The sequence below is a fragment of the Neopelma chrysocephalum genome, unplaced genomic scaffold (assembly GCF_003984885.1).
Source record: "Neopelma chrysocephalum unplaced genomic scaffold, ASM398488v2 Primary Assembly neopelma1_86, whole genome shotgun sequence".
NCBI lineage: Eukaryota > Metazoa > Chordata > Aves > Passeriformes > Pipridae > Neopelma > Neopelma chrysocephalum.
This window is the reverse complement of record NW_020897748.1, coordinates 5,654,474-5,675,643: the sequence shown is the minus strand read 5'-3', so window position 1 is coordinate 5,675,643 and position 21,170 is coordinate 5,654,474. Positions and strand designations below refer to the sequence as shown.

The 21,170-nt window shown below is 41.6% G+C and overlaps 2 long non-coding RNA genes across 2 annotated transcripts in view; both read left to right on the top strand.

Moving 5' to 3' along the window:
* The window catches only part of LOC113971910, a 59,195-nt gene extending 45,164 nt beyond the window's left edge, over window positions 1-14,031 (top strand). The window contains exon 3 of the long non-coding RNA XR_003535702.1: window positions 13,394-14,031. This is a non-coding gene — a long non-coding RNA (uncharacterized LOC113971910). The remainder of the gene's footprint in view (window positions 1-13,393) is intronic.
* On the top strand, window positions 286-9,060 carry LOC113971911. The gene is made up of 3 exons (XR_003535703.1): window positions 286-296; window positions 3,848-3,850; window positions 8,975-9,060. It is a non-coding gene; the product is annotated as an uncharacterized LOC113971911 (long non-coding RNA).
* Window positions 14,032-21,170: the final 7,139 nt, after the last annotated feature.

The following is a 21,170-nucleotide window of genomic DNA, read 5'->3' as shown; positions in this document are numbered from 1 at the left end:
CTATTTGTTGTAGGTTGGATGTTGAGTTTTTAGTCTGAGAAGTTGGATCCCACACCAGATAACTTTTTCTGACTGACCTCTTAAGAAAGAGTATTTCTTGACTTTTTGGGTTTTTTTCTCTAACATGAAAGAGAATCTGTTTGCAGTAATACACTGCAATACTTTAAGGACTATGCAGTCAATATATTAAAATATTTGTTTAGAAACTGTGGTCTAAAAGCTATACACTGAGCAGCAATTTAGTTGTTGGCCTTGCTCTTCAAACTACAATATGTTTAATTTCTCTTAGTTTTCCTGTATTTTTGCTAGAACCTATTTAAGAGTTTTAGAATTTTGCTCATCACGTCTGTTTGCAGGGTCCATCATGCATTTGGAAATGCAGGAACTATACCATTACCCCACAACTTCAGATGTCAGCTCTGAGTCATATGGGTTTTTTTCTGGATACAGATTAGGGAGAAAGATATTAATTTCCAAGAATAAAAAAAGAAGGTTGAAAGAGTATGGGGTGCTCAGAGACTATGGGAATTGGGAACCAGGTAAGGGCTTGCAGGGAGAAAGAAATGAAACAACTTTTGCAATGACAAGGGAGCAACCTCTGTTGTACTGTAATAGTAAAACAATTACTATTCCATTAAAGGATGAGCTGTTATTGCTGAAAGACATCCCATAAAAAAAAGAAGCAGCCTTGCTGCAGAAAATTAAGTTGTGCCTTATGCTGCAAGACACAACATCTCACAGGCAACAGAAAATACTCGCTATAGTAGGGAATATTAGGGATTAGAGATAAAGCACTACCTTGCATGGAGTTGGAGGCCACATCTCAGTGGGGATGGGTGGGGAGAGATGGGAGATTCCTTGAGTGTGCTTTCCTCTCCTGCTCACTGCAGTCCTGGTGAAGGATGCCATCACGCTTTCCTGACATGTGCTCTCCAAAGCCTTCCCTGTTTCTTAGGGATGCTGAGAAGGACACAGGCTTTGTCTGATTCACCAGTAGGCAACCCTATGTTTAAGGTGGGAGTCTTGGCTTAAACGGAGTGCAGGCAGCCGCCTGTGGAAGTCACTGCGGTTTTGAGAGACATTCTTCTGCATTAACTAAACAGAACATGAAAACAGCAGCTGTGGCTCAGAGGATGCATAGGCAGGTTACATCAGGGCTCTTGTCCTGGGTGTCCGAGGGCACCCACCGCAGCAGCCCCCGGCCCCGCTAGGTGTCCCCCGCCGTGTGCGCAAGATGAGCGGCTGCGGGAGCGGCTGCGGGAGCGGCGGCCGGAGGGGCCGTGAGTGTCGCAGCATCTCGACACGGGTGTCGCAGCACCGCGGCCTTGGCTCAGTCATTCACCAGGAGATTTTTGCTCCCTTTCTTTCCAGCCCTAGGTCAAACTCGAGAGCATCTTCTCTAACCCCGGGCTGTTAATACAAAATAAAGCTCAGATCCGAACTGCCCCAGTTTTACTTTGCTTAAACCTGTGGTGTGGCTGAAGCCTTCAAGGAACATGGGAATTCACTGCCCTTTCGATAATCATATTTTTTTTAAGCTATCAAAGTGGTTTATACAGACGAATGACAACTCAAATAGTAGAAAGAACAGCCAAACATTCAAAAGCAAAATTAGATGTTTTGGAACTTTAGTAGTGAAGATAATTTTCCACTGAAAGAAGTTTCTTACAGGTGTTGATGGAACCTCCACCCTTGACATTCTTGATAATGTTTCTGTTAAGACTGGGTATTCTTCTAAAAGCCAAGTTTCAGTTTCACTCAACATGAAAAAGGAATAAATTCCTGAAAACTTTATGCTAGGAAAGAAGTCAGATGGCAAACTCTTCTGCTCCTGAAGTCCATAAGTCTGACAATGCTTCTCTGTGTGATGTCTGGTATAAGCAAGAAAGATGATATAGCAAGAAAAATAATAAGGCTGGACTGGGGCAATAACTCAAACAGAAATGAGTGAGGAAGTATATGTCTTTGGCTGAGGTTGTCATTAAAAAACACAATAACTCCAAGCACCAGTAAGTACCAAGCTCTTCAACATTCAAAAAAAGGGCATTGTCACCTAGGATATAGCTTTGGCAGAGTGTAGACACCCATCTGGACACAATGATGCAAAAAGCCCCCCTTTCTAAATGGGCTGAAACTCATCAGCCACATTAACACTCCACAGAAGCAGGAAGAGATCCCAGCATGCATAGCAGCCTAAAGATTAAAGTCCTTATCCTGCATTTAATGTAGCAAAATAAATATAAGGATGGGAGAGAAAGTGACAGAGAGAGGTACAAGGGGCAAATAGGATGCTATGCTGGCATAATCAGAGTTGTAAGAAAGCTCTTCCAGCTCTCAGAGGTGGCAGATGAAAGAGGAGGATGTTTGGATTCATTCTAGCTTTTATTTTTTAATCTTTGATAATAACCTCCTTTTCCTTCTTATGAGGACTTTCCCATAAAACCTTGTGGCTGAATACAGACACAGGTATACCCATCCACAGATATTTAACACAGAAACACAGCTCTTGAAGACCAGATGTGCATTCGAGAGCACCATCTGAGAGAATTAGAATGTCTGTTGGGAATTACTGTGTTTCTGCTTTCTGCTAGACTAATATCTGTGAAGCTTTCTGTGAAAAGACATCCCCATCCCTGTGTTTTATAGAGCAGGAGTTCACTGGTGTAACATGGGCTTGGGAAATCTGTATATGACCAGAACCTGAGATATTTTTCTGTTTTTACAGCTTGTCAGAGCACAATACACTACAGCAAAATTTGTAGAAGTCCTCCTTGGACCACAAATGGGGGCTTATATTTTAAACCATCTCTGTTGAGCAAAGCTGAGCATCCTGGGTAAAGCACTCAGCAGGTATTTTTCCCTGGCTTGGTGGTTGCTCCTTGACTGCATTTGCAGAAATCATCTGACAGAATATTCATCAGATTAATCCTGTGAGAACAAAGTGAGGTATTTCTATTGCTACATTGCATCATGTATTGTGTCACTACCATGTTATCTTATGCCATTCTGATGCCTGGAGGCCCCACTGAGAAGGGAAATGTCACTGTGCCTGGCATGTGCTGTCCTTGAAAAGCACAGGAGGAAAGGTGGTGTGTGAGGGAAGCAGGAAAAGCAAATTCAGATGTCTGCATGGAACTTTTAAACCAGTAGGAATAAGTAACTGGAGTGAAGATTTTTCACAGGAAGAGACTGTCTTGTGGAGATGCTGAAAAGAAAGTGTTAGGACACAACTGACCTCAGAGACATTCATAATTGCACCCCTCTCTGAGTATTCCAGGGATCAGGAGGTTCATTGCTATCTTAAAAGTGAGAAGACCAAAAAGTGCAAGCAGAGGGGTTCAAAACAGAAAGAGCAAACCTCCTGCTATGCTGAGCAGCTGGAGTTTGAGTGGCTCTATTGCTCTGCCTGCACAGAGAAGACCAAGTGAATGAAGCTGCTAATGGAGTGCCTGGTTTTGGCTAGGCTACAAAACCCATTAAAATGGCAGAGCCAAGACAGTGACAATATTTTGGCATGACTTTTGGTCAAAGTGACCCTATATATCATTTTATGTATTTATTTTTCTATATGTATAGAGTCACCTCAATGACTTGGCATGCTTTCTAGTCATGCCAGCCAAAACAGACCTTTTCTATTTGGCTCTACCTTCAAACTTTCTGGCGTGTCAACTTCTACAAGGAAAGATGGCTAGCAGAGGAGTTTTTGGTCTCAGCTGGGATGTAGTGCCTTTTTTTATTTTTTTCTGCAGTCATCAGGGCACAGAAGGGAGAATCTGTGTTTATTTTTACATAAGAGGTAAAGACAGTAAAGACAATAAGAAAAAGAGCTAAGCAGGAAACAGTAGAGTAGGTGTTACTGTTTAAACCAAGTAGTGTGTGAAGTTTTAAAACATAACAGCACAAAACCGCATATAGTTTAAAACTGTCTAATGAAACCAGTTAGTAGAACAGTCTCATCTGAAAATACCTGGAAGTGTAAGAGTCAGGAAGTGTTAGAAGAGATCCACTTTCAGCTTCACAAACAACTAATACTACATGATGGGTGTAATACTTAATGCTTATGATTTGCCTGTGTACTCACTATCTGATGGTATAGCAGTCACAAGCTGTACAGTGTTTTAGTGAAGCATCATCTTAGACTCTGCATAAAAACCAGAAACAGACATGATCCACAGATATCCACAGTGAGGCAATGCTTTTGGAGAACTGGAAAGCAGAAATGTCAGAGGAGCTTAGAAGTTCCTATCTCATTGACAAAGACACCTTTCATGACCAAGAGAACGTGTTTGAAAGAACTACAGCAGGAGGAAGGGGAGTGGAAAATGTTATGTCAGGAACTCATGCTTCATCTTTAATGACATTTTACTTTGACATGGAAACTTGATTTCCTGAAGCAAGAAGCAATGAGATGCCGTGATGGTTAGCTGGATAAAAAAAAATTAGAATATACATCTCCTTCTCAGTAGAAGGCTGGGATCCTGAACATGTTACTTACAGATCTATACGGTACCCTTCTGAATCTGTTGCTTGCAGACAAGCTCCCATGCACAGTTCTTATGGGAATAATTCTTTGAGTGAGCTGCCCATTATCACCATTGGTATAAATTGCCATATTATTAGCACACTAGAATGAGCTGATGACAGCCAGGACTACTGTCCTGTGGTGGAGGGCTGTTGTCACATAATTCATGGTCTGGAAAGACAACACTTTAAAACCATGTTTAATATAGAATATATAACAACAACAATAGCAAAAAAGAGGCAATAAGAAATTCACAGGTCTAAGAGCTTTTAAAATTAAGGCAAATAGAGGTATGGGCATCTTTATTCAATCAAAACATTTGATTTGGGAAGAACAGGATATACTGTACTACTCTGCTAAATCTTCTGAATCAATAATGTTTTAATATCCATAATAACATATTTTATATGAGTAATTTAATATTTGTGATATTAAAGATAGCCTTCAGATAGCTCTGAAAGATTTTTCTAATTGTCAGAAATGGCCGTGTGTTTGCACTGACTTTAAGAAAACGTTTTGTCCATTTATAAGCAACACTAAACAGATACATAAAGAAATTCATCAGGAGACACACAACCTGAAGCCAAACCAGGATTATCTGTTGTTCATTTCTGAAGGTTCAATGCAGCAGCTGAGCCACAGAATCACAGAAGTGTTTTCTGGAAGGGACCTCTGGCAGTCATCTAGGTCAACTTTGCCTTGGAGTTGGACTATTGTTTACATCAGGTCAGATTGGAGAGAGCTGCCTGCCATTGTGGACTGAAAGAACAAAATGCTGATATGACATTCTGGTGATGTCAAGTTATTCAAAGGCAGATTATTAGTTTTACATCAATCTTGTGAGATGAAGGTATATAATTATTACATATGATGTAAATGAAAGTGTAGGTCTGATTGCAGTACAGGGAAGATACAGGCTTTGCTCCACCTGTAGGCTGTGAAAACATGTCCTAACATATTCTTTAACCCTTTTTAGGTGTCATGTTGGGCTTTCTAAAAAAATATTGATAGTAATTTTTTGTCATCTTCATAATTCCCTGATTGTACCTAAAAATAACCAAATAGAGTACACTGATATAAAATCTCCCAAATACCTGCTTTGCCAACACAAATTGTACCCTGTTCAATGTGGCATAAGATTTGGACACCATCCTGGTAAGGAGCAGAGATAATGCCATTTGGCTGAGGTCTGCTGTCCCTGTGCACACTTACAGTCTGGGCAAACAGAAGGGAATAATGTCAGCTTAAACTTCAGTAGGTATTTTAGCTCAGGAGATGCTAAAATTTCTTAACGCTTCAAAGATGTGGGGTGATAAAGCCGGCAATTACTACAAGATACTCTTCTAGTAAACCTTGGCATTGTGTTTATCACATGTATAAGCTGAACAGTGAATAGCAGGCTGTGAGGACGATTTCTTAACTCCTTTAATCCAGGCTTTAGCTGCAACATCTGTGCTGCCATCAGTATTTTAATGAGGAGAGAGACAGAGCAAAGCATAGTTCTGTGTCAAACATCCTGCTCCTTACACAGCACCGAAGTAGTGAACCAATCTCCTATTCCCCTTTGCTGCTGGGTCTTTCTCACACCATGTCATAGCTTCGAGAACTAGCACGGCATGAGCCTCACAGATGGAACTGGCTCGTGCGCGTACAAATGCTACAGATGTGTTTGAGTTCATATTTACTGGCAAGATGGCCATAAGGCAGGTGTTTAGGAAGAGTGTCCACCACTGGGTTACATAAAAAGAGAGCAAGTGTATTCATTCGGGTCATGGATGCAATTTACATTCTTGATCCTTCAGTATACTCTGCTATCCATCACAAGGATCCAACTGGAGCCAAAATATTTCCTTTCACCTCTTTGTCGCTTGATTTGCAGTAAATGTTGAAGTTCTTTCTTTCCTCCATGCCTGCCTGGCAGATTAGATAGGGAGCAACGATGCCGGCAGCAGATGTCCAAGTACCTGCTGCAAGGTGTTGACTCTCAGCATGGCACTACAAGAACTGATAGCTTGCAAATGAGATAGTGTGTACTCAGAGGACACCATCCAGTGCTGTCTTCTCCTCCTGGGCTGTAACAGCCTTTCTGAGCTCCTCTGGCTGCTGGGCAGGGGTGAGATGATGAGCACTGGACTCAACCTTAGAGTATCAAACAGGTAAGGAGCTGTAGCATCTTTGAATGACCTCCACTGGCTGCAAACCTGAGGGCTCTTCAACATGGTCAAGCAAGGAATATGGTCAACCATGTATTTTAATATAGAGAAATAAATGAACAAGTTATCTAACACCCTACCTGCAGCACGCTTTTGACATTACAACAAAACAAACTGCATCTGTTTAAACCATCTATGGATCTAGCCCATAATTTTCAGGATCACAGCAAACCACTCTGAAGATGGTTCAGATATAGTGTCAAACAGAATTTGGCCCAGCGACTGTAACCAAAGTCAGACTGTTTATTACCAGTTAATTTGTACACATGCCTGTGGCTCTTATTCTTGGAAACAATCTCCCTGAGTGACTGTGAAAAGCAGCTATTTCTGTTGCAGAAAGTACATTTTTCCTGTGGTAGACCAACTCATCTTGGAAGCTGCTCAGCTGATGAAGCTGTTTGTCGAATGTCCTTTATTTGTGTGTAGGAACTTCTGGCATAACGTGATAGATAATGTAGTTGTATGGCACCTGCATCCACTTTATTGTAGCTGTAGAACAAGGGATCGAATTCAGTCAGTGTGAGCAAAGAAAATTCTGCTGCTACAGGGAAATGTCCCTGTCATATACAGGTCTTGTTCTTTTCCCAGAGAATGAAGATGGGGAACTGAATCTGTGATATTATTTTAAACCATCAAGAAGAAGTAAATAACTGGTCTGCAATTTCCGGACACATTCTACTGGGAGCTCTTAAGGCTATTTGAGCATTTTGAACTACATTGTTTCCCCCTGAGCCGAAAAATTCTTCCCTGCCATTCTGCACCTTCTATTGATCATGGTTCAAGGATCAAAGTAAAGTGCATTTTGTGAGAAGCAAAGGTTAAAGTAATTCACAAAGTTACTTGACTACTGGGAGTTAAGGGCAAGCATTTGGGCAGCAAATACAGTCTAGAGCCCTTGTGTTCTGCTGTCTATCCATCTGCTGACATCTGTCCTGAAAACCTGTTTGCTTTTGCAAGAACTGCATCATGCATTAAAAAAACAGCACAGGCTTTCAAAAACATCAAAAAAGTCACTGGTGTGAATTCCATAGACCTATTTATCAATATGGCATTTTTCCTGCATTCACAAATAAAATAGTTATCCCTCTTCCCCATTTAGTGTTAGTGGCAGGAAGATTTTGTCCCTCAACTTTAACTAAGCACCAAAAGTCATGTCTTTATTTATTGATAAGCCTTTCCAGGGTGCCTGTCACTGTAGTATCTGAGGCCACTCAAGCCGTGACCCTGCCACATTCCTTGGGAGGCAGGGAAAGGTCTCAGGGGTTTATCGCTGCTGCCCGGGAGCTCACCCATCACTAACTGAAATAGTGCTAAGTGTGCAACCTGCTGATACCCAAGTCACCACTGGCAGTGAAGGTGGAGTGATTATAACAGTATTTGACTTGCTGTGACATGAGACACGGTACTTAAAAAATGGTCAGAGGGAGATTGGATGGAAAAGACAATAAAGCAGAAGCTGTTAATCCCTTTAAGGTGTATATGGTAATTGGTATAGAAGCTTATGTACCTACCTGAATGTACCAGAGAGAAGGAATCACTCACAGAATGACAGAATGGGTCAGGTTGGAAGGGACCACAGTGAATCATCTGGTCCAACCTCCCTGCTCAAGCAGAGTCTTCCTAGAGTATATGGCACAGCATTGCATCCACGTGGTTCCTGAATGTCTCCAGTGAGGGAGAGTCCACAGCCTCCCTGGGCAATCTCTTCCAGTGCGTGGTTCCCTGCATAGTAAAGTAGTTCTTCCTCATGTTCAAGTGGAACTTCCTGTGCATCAGTTTCTGCCCATTGCCTCTTGTCCTATTGCTTGGCACCACTGAGAAAAGCCTGGCTCCATCCTCTTTACACCTTCCCTTCAGATACTGACATTAATGAGGTCCCCTCAGTCATCTCTTCTCAAGGCTGAACAGGCCCAACTCTCCCAACCTTTCCTCATAAGAGAGATGCTCTAGTCCCTTAATCATTTTTCTTGCCCTCTGCTGGATTCATTCCAGGACCTTCATGTCTCTCTTGTACTGGGGAGCCCAGAAATGGACACTTCTCTAGATGTGGCCTTACCAGGGTTGAGTAGAGGGGCGGGACCACCTCCCTCAATCTGCTGCCAATGCTCTTCCTAATATATCCCAGGATAACTTTGGCCTTTTTGTTGTGCACCAGGATCTCCAGGTCCTTCTCCACAGACCTGCTTTCCAGCAGGTCAGCTCCCAGCCTGTATTGGTGCCTGAGTTTATTCCTCCCCAGCTGCAAGACTCTGCACTTGCCTTTATTGAATTTCAGATGGTTCCACTCTGCCCATCTCTCCAACCTGTCAAGGTCCTTCTGAAGGGCTGCACAGCACTCTGGGGTATTGGACACTCCTCCCAGCTTTGTGTCGTCAGTGAACTTGTTGGGGGGTGTCTGCCCTTCATCCAAGTCATTGATGAATAAGTTAACAACACTGGGCCCAGTACTGAACCTCAGGAGACACCACTAGAGACAGGCCTCCAGCCAAACCCTGTGCCACTGATCACAACCCTCTGGGATCTACCATTCATCCAGTTCTCAATCCAACTCACTGTCCACTCACCCACTCCACACTTCCTGAGTTTGCTTGTGAGGATGTTGTGAGAAACAGTGTCAAAGGCCTTGCTGAAGAGGTAGACAATACCCACATCATAGAAGGCAATCAGGTTGGTCAAGCACAATTTCCCTTTAGTGAATCCATGTTGACTACTCCTGATCACCTTCTTGTTATCCATGTGGATAGAGATGACCTCCAGAATGAGGTGCTCCATTATCTTTCCAGGGATTGAGGTGAGGCTGATGGGCTGGTACTTCTCTGTGCCCTCCTTCTTGCCCTTTTTTGAAGACTGGGGTGACATTTGCTTTTTTCCAGTCCTCAGGCCCCTCTCCTGATCTCCATGACCTTTCAAAGAGTGAACTGCCTAACTGTGGTGTCCACCAGCTCCCTAAGCACTCGGGGATGCATCCCCTTAGGGCCCATGGACTTGTGGATTTCAGTTTTTCCTAGGTGTTCTTTAACCCAATTCTCCTTGACCAAGGGAAAGTCTTTCTTCCAACACTCCTTTACTCTGGTCTCCGGGGTCAGAGATTCCTGAGGGCAGGTCTTGCCCGTGCAGACCGATGTAAAGAAGGCTTTCAGTAACTCTTCCTTTTTTGTGTCCTCTGTTACCAGGTTCCCCCCTCCATTTATAATGGGCCCAGATTATCCTTTGTTTTCCTTTTGTTATGGATGTATTTGAAGAAGTCTTTCTTAGCGTCCTTGACATCCTTGACCAGATTTAATTCCAGATGGGTGTTGGCCTTCCAGTGCTATTTTTTTTCCAGACCACTATTGGTATTTTAAAAGATTGTAATAAAAGAGAGGTCCTAAACTAAAACTAATTCAAAACTTGCATATTTTCTGGGCTTTCCCACTTCTGACAACAGCGAAAAATTTGCAGCTTAGAAGAACTCCCAGGAGAGGAAATATTATTTATAGCTCAGCCTTTTTTTCTTCACAATACCATGTTGCTGGTAAGCACATACTTAGAAATTAATTGAAAAATAATAATAACAAAAAATTATGAGAACTTTTCACCTCTGTGAGTAACTTTTTCTTTTCTGTTACCAGTCTTGAATATGGAACAGGGAAACAGGTGTCATAAATCCACAAAATAATTATTCCCCATTTGCTGTATTACATTTTATTTATATTCCCTAGCTGTTATTTTATGTTAAATCTGCAAGTTCTCTTGTTAGATTTTAGTTTTCACCCCAGTGAATGAGGACATAACACATAACCACTGTTGCCGCAGATATTTCTTTTCCAAAGCTTAATTACTCTCTGGTTATGTTCATAGGAGTTTTAAATATTTCCGAGAGGCCATGGTAACTGCGAACTTTTGCCACAAACTTGCTTTTTGATTGGAAATAACTGATCTATCAGGAACAAAATCTTCAGATGTTTTGCCATTAAAGGTTAAATTGACTTTCATATAGAACCTAGTAAGGTTTTGGCTTTTAAGGTCCAGGTTACCTGTCCTTCTCTGTTATATCCTTGGAGAAAAAGATACTTCAGACTTTCATGATGTTTGCCTTGGACTGGAGAGTTTGAAATAAATGAAATTTTGAGCTATGACAGAACCTGTTCTTTTAGTAGTGAGGACCTGCTTTCACCAGTGTCCTGTGTACCTACTGCACATAAAGAGGGAGATGTTAACTGCCATAAGGAGCATTTAGTCAAGCAGTGATTGAAGAGGTCAAAGGGAATAACAGCAGATAGAATAGATGTACAGATCTGTAGGCAGCTTCACAAAATGTGCCAGAAGAGATAGTTTTGCAGAATAGATCCTTGCAGACAAGCTCAGAGAAGCCCAACCATAGATTTCTGTTTTCTCTCTACATTTTATATGGCAGTATGGCATTCCCTTGGTTATGTTTTTACACCATCAGACCTGGTATTGCTTCCTTCAGATAAGCTCTCTCAGCCAGGGTGAGAGGCTGCAGACTTCAATGGGACACTGGCTGTCCAGTCATGCTGAGCAAAGGAGAGCTGAGCAGAGGCATCCAAGGGCCCATCAGCACAGATATGTGCAGTCATCTTAAGTGTGGGCCTGAAAATAATATTGCTGTTAGCCTGCCTCCAAACCTCTGCTGAAGAGGATTACCTTTGAACATGCTATTCTGCCTCCATCTCGGAACTAACATTTTTCCCATTTACTTGATGTCTCTGAGCCATGCTCCACTGACTGGAGTAGTCGGAGTATAATTTCCCTTCTATCAAAGAGCACCACTTTTCAGAACAGCAGTGAAGAGGAACACGAGTGTGCATAGCCTCCAGGACAGCTGACTATGGAGAATAAATAATCTGATTTTAAGTCAGGTGGAACTACTGTTTCTTTGTCCCACCATGAGCACAATCAGCATATGTAAGACCTTTTCTCCAGTAAACCTTGGTTTTCAGTCTCAGAATTTTTTCTTCATAGTCATAATTGCGTCGTTTCTACTTCTTTGCAATTGTCTTCATATAAAGCTTGAAGTAGATGGGTAAAATTCATTCTCTTTGTTGATTCCAAAGACTTCCGTTGAGCAGTAATATGAGACAGACCTGTATTTAGAAGGCTGATACAGTTAAAGTTTGAGGAGCTTAATGATAGTTCAAGATATGCGCCATGTAATGGGAGAGCTGGAGGGAGAAGCACAAACTACACTCCCAGTGGAAGCAGGGTATTTAGCACAGCATGGAGGCATTTTCCACCAGGTGATTCAAAAGCAGTTATGCTGCCATTGACTGCTGCCCCAGCTCTTATTACATCTGAATGGGGAGCAGACCAGGGTATTTCTCCACCAGAGGTGATCAAGGTCTGCCTAGCATAGATGCAGGGTGTGACCCGGTTAGCAAGATGGGGAACAGCACCGTGCTGGGTTGGAGGCGCACTGATTCAATGTTTCCAGCAGGTGATTTTTGCCAGTGCAGCTCCTCACGTTGTTAGAAGTGAAAATGGCTTTGCCTACAGGCACATTCTCCAAGGAGAGCAGCTGTTTTCATAGAAATGATTAAAATCTGTACCAATGAGACATTTTATCAGAGTTCTGGCCAGAACCCCCTCCCCTGCTTAGCTACCCCTGTGAATCTACTTGCAGGTGTTTCAAGATGGAAAGCTGAGAGAGGGAAAAAAGCAAAGCTTAGCCAAAAGTAAGCATGACTAACAGTTTAGTCATAATTGAGGTTTGTTAATTGCATAGAACCCAATTAAACCTTTCCACGTCTAAAATGGAATAACTTATGCTCACAGCAGAGCTGCTTAGCTGTTAGACATTTCTGGTGACACTTGTCTGTTGATTTGCTTTTAGATAACTTCTTGGCTTCAGGCCAGCCAGGACTGAGCTAAGAGGCTTTTTGTACATGTGTTTGCAGCACATTTTCACAAAGGGTTGCCAGAATTTTGCCCATGATGACTAGTGAGTGGATTTATTACATTATTATTTTAGATCGTTATATTATTATTATGCATGACTGACGTTGTGAAATTCTTACGTTGCAAAACTATGTAGAGTTAATATAAACCAGTAAGCCAGAGAGGCATTTTTGTAAAATTCCAACTTAAAGTGCAAATTTTATGTAATTGAAAAGCCATGACTTTATTCAGCATCTACCAGAATGAGAATACCTCCCCAAATATGTTTCCTCAAAGTGGACCTAGAAAAAACCTTTCTTGTGATTCTAAAAAAATGCGGATGACCAAAAATACACCATTTCCAAGTGTGTGTACCTCTTCCCTTCTTAGTTCCAGCTGGGACCACAAGTGGAAATACCAAAATACCACAGAAATGTAGTTCTTGTGGTACTTCCAGCACCAGCAGAAGCAGGAAGTATTAGAAATCTTCCAATAAATTATGTTTTCATGAGATTTCTAGGCCAGTGTTGCAAACTCAAAAAGTTTGAATAATAAACTCAGCTCTGCTTGTCCACCTCACCCTCTGGAGATTTACATTTATATTCAAGGACTGTTCTGTCTGAGATGCTGCTGATATTCCTTCTAAGTCATAACACATCTTCAGTTTCACATTAAATCCAGCAATAAATTGGATTAAGTCTTCTTATGAAAGACAGATTTAACTTTAGCCTTCCATTTCTACTAGCTGCCGGATAATTGTTTGCTTTTGGCTTTTTTCCAGGACAAAGGCAACCGCAAGACTCAGCAGTTTGCCCATGGCAGAAGAGCTGCAGCCAGCTCCTTGGGTGCATACCTTTGTCTGGACAGGTAAGAAACAGTATCATAACATGAAGAAGAAATAGTGAACACAGCCTGACCTGCACCTGAACTGGCCATGGCAGAGGAGAGAGGACTTCCAGGATGAGCTGGTGAGTGAAAGAACTTGAAAAATACTTCCGTAAGAAGAACTGTGTCTGTGGTGCACCCTGACCTGCCCCTGGTAAACAGCTCTTTCTTGTTGTACAGAACTCACTGAACCCAGCACCAGCTTTTTCTCTTAAGTGGCACAAACTGTAAGACACTGGATTTTGTGGATGGCTGAGCAGTTGAGGAGGGCTCACCAGATCAGCCTAAGTCTGTGATGGTGACACTATTGGGCATGTTTTTCTGTCCTTTTAGAATGGAGCTTTGCTGAAACCTCTGTAAGAAATCAGGTCACTGTGATCGCACTGGAGAGAATTTCATTGTATGAAGGTTGAAATTTCACCACAGACAAATCACAAGATTTTCATGACCTTGTGATCTCTTTTGTGAGTGGTGGTTGTGTAACAGATCCCCTGGTAAGATAAGACACATGAGGGTTTACACAAAGTAGGAAAGTTTACTAGAGATACGGCTTGCCACTCTCCTCCTTTATAGAGATAGCAACTACATTTCAGGCTCAGAAAAAAAATAAAGCAAAAAAAAGCTCAAGATTTTATTCTCTTTTGAGATTGAGCATGATGTCAGATCTGCAGTTTTCAACTCTTAAGGCCTCTCTCTGTACTAGGAAGACTACTGGCTGAAAGCAGTAGTTATTGGCAAACATTTCTTTGCTCCCCAGGAGCTGATATTGAGTCCACTGTAAGTGGGATATGACCATGGTGACCATTTTTGTGGCAAGAGCTTAATTCCATGTTCCCTTCACGCTGCTATTGAACAAGTACCTTTGCATAGCTAACCTCCCAGGTTACTGGTAAAACAGGAAAAAAAGGAAAGCGCAGTTCACCTGCTAGTATTTTGACTAGGCATTTTGAGTAAACGTTTCAATGTCTGTGTTGGAGGATGTAGCTGGACATTTCCCCTTTACCTCCTCATATACTGTTTTGCTGGGCAGGTGTCATCTCTGCTTTCTACAGGCTGCACTTTTAGCATTTCCCAACCCTGCCGTGCCTGCAGATCCAGGCTGTTATTTTGTTCGGTGCAGACTGTCCCAGAGGGAAACGTGCTCATACAGAAACACTACTTTTGTTCTTGTGCTTTTGTTCCCCTTAGTTAAAATGTGAACGTATCTGCTTGCTTTTTTTGTATGGAAACCACCCCTAACTATTTCCTGAGTTAGAAGTCTGAAGAGACACAGACCTTTGAAACATTTTCTTGGTGTGTGGGCAAAAACTAACAATAACTTTGTTATAAGGTATACGACCGATTCTTGCTGGTACTCAGATTGCAAACTGTTTTGGCTGCTTGCACTCACAAATGGTTTGTCCATTTCTGGTTTCTTTTGCATCTAGTGTAAGATCTTGTGAACATTTATATTCATTTAAAAATAAAACACAAAGCTTTTTTGCTGACCATATGAAATTCTTCAAGAGCACATGCACACATACACACACACATACACACACACATATATATATATAACTTAGGAAAGGAATATTTTTTTTTAATAGCATGGTCTCCATGGACAATAAAACGCCCACTAAATATAGTTAATATTATAAATTCCCGTAATACATCTTAGGTTTCAGAAACTTAGAACCTGGCTGCAAACAGTGACTTTCAATACCCCTGAGAATATAATTTTTCCATAAAAATAGAAGAGTGTGTGTTGAACTGGCCACTGCTTTTTCCCTCCAACAGGAAACCTTTCCATAAATGTTGGGTACAATGATGTGTTTATTAGTTTTGATTTGCTATTCTGGTTAATAACTCCCTCCCTCCCTTTCTTTTGAGCACAGAGATGTGTTCTGGGATGTGTTGCACATTCTTCCTCTTAAAAATGACATCAGAAAACAACAGACTTGGCAATAAAATAGGGAAGAGATGATGTTTGTTTGGAAATAATGATTTGGGTTTAGGATCCTGTTCCAAAATCTTGTGATGAGGAGAATGTTAAGTGATGACCAGTATGCCCTTCATAAATATACTGAAGGGATATTAACATGCTAAGACATACTCGCTTCAGAGGTGAACAGGATGGCTGTGGTAAGAAAGGTATGACAGTGCATGCTGTGATGGTGAGAGCTGCAGTCAGCTGGGAAGCAGACACTGAGTGCCATGCCTGCGGCAGGCGTGTGGGGCCTGATGCACAGCTAAAACCTAAATCACGTAGGATGAAGAGATGAGCCACCAGTGACAGAAAATGGTTACCATCCAGCAAGGCCTAGGTGGCCTGTGGCACAGTGGTTTAATGCTGTTCAGCTCAGGATGTCTGCTTATTCCTCTTTAGAGATACTTGGGAAATTTGTCTGAAAGCTGTGTGAGTGCCACTTTAAAGATACTTATCGCAGTTTACGCTTTTGGATCTTGAACTCTCATCTGATGCTATATCACTCGGCATGGAGGAATATGATCACAAAACCATGGAGAAAATTTTCAGATCTGTTCAAGTTTCTGTGATAAATGTGAGAGGTCAGTTTAAAAAGAAGCTGACAATTTATCAATAAGAGGTAAAAGACAGCTTTGTTTCTTAATGGTTGGTGTCTCTAAAAGTGTGGGGTATATTGTGAAAAACCTCTTGGTGTCACCAGTGACGGTGGGAGAGTAGGAAAACTTCAGAAGGAAAGTTTAGGAAATGAGTTCTGGTCACAGGGATCTCAGCAGAAGGCTAAGAAGGCAGAAATATCTAAGCCAGGGTGATTCAGAAAGCTATATAGGGGTAGATAGAAAGTCAGGAGAGAGTTGTTTATCAGGAAAAAGGCACATGCCTACAAGTGGATGAGGTTACTGCAAGAAAAGGCATAGGAGACGACCTTTGTTAGCACTCAGTGTGTTAGCTGAGTGGTGAGGAGCTGGATTTACCAAGACAGACATGGATGGACTGGTTAGTTGAGTAGCGGAAGAACTAGAAGAAGGGATAGTCATGAAACCTGCAGGAGGAGGACAGTGCATGGTGGACTGGGTCACAGAAGATGAGAGCAGAACAGTCTTGAGAAGAGGAAATAAAGAACCATTACAGAAACCACAGGTAAAGCCAGCTGAAACAGGTCTGTTTGAAAGTTCCACCACAGTGGTGACATCTTCTGCTGCTTTGAGGAACATGTGTTCCATGGAAAGAAAATTGAAGCACACAAACAATTTTTTGCACACAAACAAGTTTTTATGTTCTCTCAACTAAAGCAACACATAGTGCAGAGAATTTGGCCCATGTCTTCAGTCATCCTTGCAGAAATTGTCTTCTGCCAATTAAGTCCACTCAATGCCATCTAAATACCACTGTAATTGGCATGATGGAAGCGCTGAGATGGGTGGAGAAGGTCTTTGTAAAATGAGAGGTAAGATTTGGTATGTTACCTGTACCACAAGTAAGCATCGCAATTGTGTGCTGTTGTTCCTGTGGTCTGCCTGGTGCTCTTGAGAATGTTACAATGGCTTTTAGTGCAAAAAGGAACAAATATATCTGGACTTGTAGCTGTGTAATAAACCCTCACAGAGTTTTCCTGTCAGTATTTTGGTGGTGTATTTAGAAAGTCTTCCAAATATGACCTTTTAACTACTGATGCCATCCTGTAACTTTCACAAAAGTGACCGTGTCATCTGCATCACATGGCTGAACCTAGACTGATTTTCAGCCATGTGATGCTATTTTATCACCCTCAGGACAAAGGTTAAGTCCTCCTTTTCTCTGTTAGGCAGCACTTTTTTTGGTCCTCTTACTTTGTTATTGCTAGAATTCCTGATGACCACAGAGTTCAGAGATTTTATAATCCACCGTGTGCTTCTCTGATGAAGAACCCTGCTGTTGTGCTGCATGTAAGAGAAATACCTTCACACAATGAAGCAATCATTCTTCCCCGGCAGGGTCTGAATGTCTTGATTCTCATCCTGCAGCAGGTTTGGCAGGCAACAAATCCCCCAGCTTGCACAGGGCAGTGGCCAGCATAATCTTTCTGCATTTTTAAACATTCTTGAATGCTAGTCTCTTTGCATTCAAACAGTAACTTTAGCTGACATGGAGTTTTGTAGAATATTTGAATTGTGGCCTACTGAAACTCTACCATGCTGCATTTGTGAATATCTTTATTACAGTATAAATGTGTTATTTTTCCTTTTATTTATTATCATATGAGCATGTTTTTAATACCTGTTCTGTGACTTATTTGGAGGATACAGTTTCATTTTTGTGTAGAAGGAGTATGTGCATTATTAGAAGCTTGAATACAAAGTGGGCATTATCGAGATAAAGGTTCGTAGTTTTTAAATCAAACTAATCCAGCCTGTGGACTAAATGGACTGAAGAAAATAAGTGCAGTACTGTATTGGATATTATATGATGGTTTAACTAAATAAATGAGCATGGTGCATTTAATAACACCAAGATTGTGGGTTCAATCCCTGTATGGGCAAATCACTTAAGAGTTGGACTTGATGATCCCTTCCAACTCAGAATATTCTGTGAATATTCTGTGATATATAAATGGACAAGTGTTGGATGCACAGTTGGACTAAATTGAATTTACTGAAGTTGAGGACATTTAATGTGTGTTTTTTCATGTGGATTTCATGATTACACATGCATAAATTCAGTCTCTTCCTAAGTGAAATCCCACATAAAATTAATTACACCTTATAATAGAAAAAGTATGAAGTAGGTCAGGTTTAAAATCTGAGTTTTAAATGTTTCCTTTCCTGCCTGTTCTGGAAAGAAAACAAGAAAAACCAGGAGCAAAACCCAACACTAACAGCAACCATCCAAAACCTGGAGAGATGCTATGTAAAAATGTAATACAAAAAGAGAAATTATGGCAGATCAACTTGCTATTCTCAGTGTGCATTAGCCATGCTGACCATGAGGGGTGTGATGTTCAGCTGAGCAGTGGCATGTCCCCACCACCTGTGATGATGCTGCGCTCCTCTGCTAACACTGGTGGAGACCAGCTTTGAAGGGACCTGTTGAGACTGCTGGAGCACAGGATGGTCTCTTGGCACCCAACTGGGGCTTGCCAAAGGGAAAGGTAGCTGTGCTTCTCCATGTGCCATCTATGCCCTTGTTTCCCCATCACTTAAGACCCCCAGCACTGCCCAGCCTGTACCCTGTTTCAATGGGCATGCTCCTTCCTGGCCTTGTGCCTGAGTGCTGGATAATTGTCTTTTATCGATAGTGAGGCAGGGATTGGGGCAGAGAGGAGAATGTGGGTGAGCGGATCCCTTTGGTGGCCTACAAGAATTGGCATCAGAGGAGACCTGGTGGCCAGATCTGTCTCAGGATCTGGTTTAATAGCTTCTCCCAATTCACAGCTGTGTAACTCGTGCTGGAGTCAGGTTCATAATATCTCAGGCATGTGATTCACATGAGTGTAAAGGCCACTGGATACAATTACACATTTATTTTTACCTACCACTAAGGGACTTTCCATTCAGTACGACATGAGCTGCCCTTGCTCTGTACTCTTTCACTAGTATTTTTCGTGACAATTCCTGTCTAAGAAACACAAGACAGAGAGAGACTTAATGTTATGTGAAAGGATTTTCCTAGGGCAACTGTATTCAGTCTTTGCTCAAACTGAACGAATAACTTTGATCTGTCAACTGTGAAAAGTAAACTGGGTGCGACCTTCCGTCATCGGCTAATTGTCTCACTTAATGACATCTGTTAACTTTGTTCTGATATTAGATCATGGTCTTTCTTTGTACTGTCAAGATTTTTCATCCAAGGTCTAATTATTTCACTTTATGTGTATACGGATATCTTGGGAGTCAGTTGCACCTAGTACGAAGATCATTTTTTCTATTTTGAATTTCCAAAACTGATTACAGTGCTCAGATCGACGTGGCCTTTTAATGGATAAACTACGTCAGTTTTAAGCCCAGCATTGTGTCTCAGTCCCTTTCTTCCCCTCAGTTTCTTTTAGACACCAAATTTACTTTTATTTTTAATGTGAGAGGGAAGGAGGAGAGGGGAGACTTGTTTCTGTCCCAGTAAAGTTTGATATTTCAAACCAGTGGATTGATGTGACTTGTTACACACATCTGAACTGTCCCACAGTAAGGAATAAGAAAATACTGGTTTTCAGTCTGTCCCTTTCCCTTTCAGATTATTTTTTTTACCTTTTAATAGTGACAAAAGCATGGGTAGATGGCAATTTTGGGGATTAGTGGCCATTTGGGGTTAATGCCCTAAGGCCCTCTGTCCCTCAGCTCTTTCCAAACAGTGATTAATCTCCAGGGGAATGTATGTGCCCTGATCGCTACTCCTGATAATGCTCATCCTTATAGTATAGATCAAACCACGTAGACTTATTGTAGTAATGGCCATGTCCTCACCTCCCATGCTTTGTTTAGTTCAGTCAGCCACAGCTTAAGCCTCTCGTATCTGGTCACATTCAGTTCAACAGGCGTTTTCTCCCTTTGGACCCAATCCTGCAATGGGCCCAGTGCTGCTCACCAGTCTTTTGAGAACACTGTCTTCTCCTCTAGTAACTCTAGGGAAAAATCCTGTTGGAATGTTGCGGCACTCAATCCCCTCTCCCCATTCTGTGCAATAGCACTGGGGGGTGTGGGACCACTGGAGCATGCAAAGGCAAGGAGTGGGAAACGGCTTTTGGAGTGAGGGGACTGTGGCAGGTGGCCAGATTGATGGCAGGAGAAGCATTGTACGACCCTGAGCTCTTGAACCTGTTTTCTTTTTCTGTAATGTTGACTGTCACCGACTCTTCATTTGTTACTACGATGCACACACTCTTCTCTGCCATGTTCAGGTGAAAGAAAAATGGTCAGTTAAGTGAATTGCATCATCAGTAGAAGACTAGTGCCTCTTAGTAGGTTGGCCCATACTGACCAGGTGAGTAGTCTAATATTTTTCAGGTGTTTTCCTGGAAATAACAAAGTATTACAAGTTGAAGAATGCCACATTAGCTCTTAAAGATAAGGCCAAGTGCTGTCTCTGGATTAGAGATTTGTTTTCTTAGTTATATTTCTCAGTAGCTTCTCTGGTCTACTTTTTAGTTTCTGAAGCAATTTATTCTGCATCACCTCCTTTGGGAGGTCATTCCATAGTCAAGTAGTCCTCGTCCAGCCTCATTTCAATTAGCATTTCATGCATTTGGAGAAGGAGTATCTAGTTCAATATATGCTTATAAGTAATACTCACAGGTAAGGAAAAATGCATGGAAGGTATCAAGATTGCTACATGTAAAGAGTTTAAATTCTATGAGAGTCTGAAATGAAAGTTTCAGTACATTCCTGACTCTTTAAAAACATATTACATGCTGAGAAGTAATAGAAGAAAAAATAAAACCTCAATGGCCATGTTTACTACTTCTGTCCCTGTGTTTGAGTCAGTGTAATGTTTTTATGTGGTATCTAATCTCTTTGAGAGCAGCTCCCTGAGCTGTCCTCCGGGTTTTCAGCAAGCATTCTTTGCACGTTAGGAAAAGGATTGTGTCTGGTGGTTCTCTTATTCCTCTAGAAGCTCTTATAAGTGAATTTGGCCACCATTAGATCTTTATGGTCAGTTAAAAGCATATGAATTAGTGCAAGAATTTTATTTTAATGTGAGGGAATAGATTTTTTTAGTTTATAGCTATTGCAAATGTTAT